General features: G+C 45.4%; 1 non-coding gene across 1 annotated transcript; it reads right to left on the bottom strand.

Annotated features, from left to right (window-relative positions):
• Positions 1-922: 922 nt before the first annotated feature.
• LOC147915036 (U2 spliceosomal RNA) lies at positions 923-1113 on the bottom strand. Its single transcript, XR_015554842.1, has one exon. It is a non-coding gene; the product is annotated as a U2 spliceosomal RNA (small nuclear RNA).
• Positions 1114-3252: the final 2139 nt, after the last annotated feature.

Genomic DNA, 3252 nt, shown 5'->3' with positions numbered 1-3252 from the left:
AGCCTGCTGCCCACAGCTCCTGCTTACACATCGTTCCAGAGAGCAACCCGTGTTGTGGGCCTGCCTGGGGAACCATGTCCTCTGTACCCAGACTGTGACTATACATGGCCAACAAACTGCTACTGATCTCATCTCTCCAGTGTAGGGTGCTGTGTGTTCAGTCGTTCCCATAACCCTCGATCAGGAATCACTAAGAGAGTGGAGAAGTGATCAAATAATCTTCTTGCTAAGAAACTCGAGAAATTAGAAAAAATAAGTACAAGAAAATCAAACTTGAGAGGAAATCGCTAAAATTAAAAAAATAGAGACAAGGAAAAGAGAAAAACCATTTCCAGTATCAGCTTATACTTTCTTGTTTAAAAGATTACTGACATCACATTGGTTTATACCTGTAAATTTCAGGTGTATAATTGTATGTCAGTTTCTGTATAGGCTGCAGCGTGCTCACCACCAACAGTCTAGGTTTTCTCTGTCACCACACATAACAGGGCCCTCTACCCCTTTCGCCCTGCCCCCAATATACTTCTTACCTTACATTTTATTGCTGGAGTGCAGGGTTTACAGCACACACGTTCAGCAGTCCACCAGGAGGCAGTATGACACCACTTTCTCGGGGAGTATAAGATTTTCGACGATGTTGCCGCACTTTCCCTCTTGATCCTTCTTGCGAATTTTAGTTGCACCTGTGCTGTCAACAAGAACAAGACGCCCTGTAGGTACACCGGTGGCTGCTACCGAGACAGCACACGGCTCCACGTTGCAAACCACACGCGTTGCTCCTTCACTCTAGAATATTGCTTTAAAGCACCTGGAACCGGTAAAGCTGTTACCAGAAACACCACCGCCCGTGAGCACGGACGGAAAAAAACGGCTGTCTACAGTGAGTGTGAACTGACATTCAACAACGCATTCTGTCCCCCGCAGGGGGTGCACCGTTCCTGGAGGTACTGCAATACCAGGTCGATGCGCGGAGTGGACGGAGCAAGCTCCTATTCCATCTCCCTGCTCCAAAAATCCATTTAATATATTGTCCTCGGATAGAGGACGTATCAGATATTAAACTGATAAGAACAGATACTACACTTGATCTTAGCCAAAAGGCCGAGAAGCGATAAGTGCAGCTGCCCCTTCACCGCCACACCCTTCCTCGTACACCTCTTTCTGGTCACGGTGCGAAAAGTCACCCTCAAACGAAGGCCCACCTTCTTCCCTAGACTTGACAGTGTGCCATCGTCACAACTTGTCAGACCTACATAGTTTGTCAGATTGTTTAACTTATTTGGGGCTTTTACGATGTCTAGTTCCTTGCTCCCATAGCTCCTGGGCGAAACAGCCATTTTAAATTTGCATGCCCCGCCCACACACGCGCCGTTTCCTGTCTTCCGCCGGGGCCCTCTCGCCTGGGAACAGAAACACGGGAGCTGCCAGAAAGCCTCTTCAGCCTCCTTTCCCTGGAAAAGCCCAGAACGAGAAAGATGCGAACAGCTCTGTGAGGCTTTTTTCTTTCCCACTTTTCTTTCTTTTTTTTAAAAATTTTTCTTCAAACACTGAAACTGAGGACGAGGGAGTTCCAGTTTCCCTGGATTAGGCTGAAACTGCGCCTGTACCCACAAGGTTAACGTGGGAAACAAAGGAACCAAAGTTTCTGAGCTTGCCTTGCAGAACAGCAGGAGGACGGCTGATAAGAGAGTAACTTGCTGACAGCCCTCCGCCTGACTAAGCATCATGCCGGAGCGTTGAGAAGCTAAGATGACCGATTGTATGCTTCACACGTCATAAGAAATATGAACCACAGTCACCCAGTTATCGCCCCACGTGGGGCCTTCTGCTCGCCGCAAGACATGCCAATAGTCAAGAGGCAAGGTGGTAGGAGAAAAGGGACTTTTTTTTATCACAGCTTGCTAGCAAGAGGGAAGATGGCCGACTAATGTCTGAAAAAAACCATCTTAAAGGGCACCAAGTCTTACAGCAGTTATATAGGCTGGTGGGTTGTTGGGGAGGGGGTTAGGAACGTTGACCTTCTGGTGTTACAGACTGGGAGCCGCCACACCAGATCTTTCCGTTTTCATTGATGATGGCTATTAGCACAGATTCTCTGTTGGGGGGGGGGTCATCACATTCCTAAGGAACTCAAAAGAACAAAGTTATGGTCTTATCGCAGCTGGGAGGTACGTGCACAAGCAGGGGTGGTAAAATCTACAGAGCAGTTACATCTCCTGGAGGGTGCAGATCCAGACGGGTTAGTTTGTCAGAGGCCATTCAAAGTTACAATTGAGTTTCTTTTCTACAATGGCTTCCCTCATGTCAACCTTGTCTTGAGCCTGTATCAATTCCCCCTTTGCTGTTTAACCCCTCAATCTTGAGGGATATCCTGTTGTTCCATCTTATTGAACCAGTCTCTTAGTAAGGCGGTGATGCAGGTGGGCTCCCAAAGTTAGGCCTATATTGTGGAAGCAAGTAACCAGGTAATTAATAAGACAAAAAGAAAAACAAAGTTAATAGTGGGAGCAAATTATAAACCAGTTTCTGAGTCCAGGGGGCAGCCAGTCAAAAAGATTTCTAGATGTCAGAGTCAAAGCATCTTTTGCAGTTTGAAATGTCTCCGATGATGTCATTGGGTGTTCAGGTGCCTCTCTGAGTGGCTTACACAGTGACAGACATGAATCTCTCTTAAGTTTAGATCCAGTCCACCAGCTTCAGTTTGCAAGGCTTCAGGTAAAAGGGCAGGTTCAGTTCTCAGTGGTTTCAAATGAAAATGATGGAAAAAATCAAAAACGTTAGTTTGGAGATTTGTAGCCAGATATTTCAGGAGACTAGAAGAATTCAGGATCCAGTCCAGTTAACAGATATAAAACAGAAACCTCAAAGACAATTATCAGAACTAGAACCTAATATCCATGAATATGTACTATAGTTTCTATTGAAACATATATTTTCCCCTCTAAAATCACCCTCGTTCTTTGTAAAAGATAGCCAAATTAAAGCTAACTAGTTTGCAAAATAGGTTTAGTTTCACTAAACTTGGCCCAATTATTTACATAAGTACAGCGAGAATAGCCACTGATCATATAGGCCCTTTTAAATCTGCTTTATAAGGAATCTCAGATTGAACTTCAAAGGCCTCTCAAGGCCAGGAAAGCCAAGCCAAGGATTTTGTCATCAGACTTCGCCTGCAATACCTACAGATTTGGGTGAATTCCTCTCTTTTTGAGGTTCCCCAAATATTTCAAGGTTCCAGGCACCTGCCAGATA

Source organism: Ceratotherium simum, chromosome 16 (genome assembly GCF_057802395.1).
Source record: "Ceratotherium simum simum isolate JZ-2026a chromosome 16, ASM5780239v1, whole genome shotgun sequence".
NCBI classification, from domain to species: Eukaryota; Metazoa; Chordata; class Mammalia; order Perissodactyla; family Rhinocerotidae; genus Ceratotherium; species Ceratotherium simum.
Note: the sequence above shows the minus strand (reverse complement) of the source record. Positions and strands in the feature narration are given on the sequence as shown.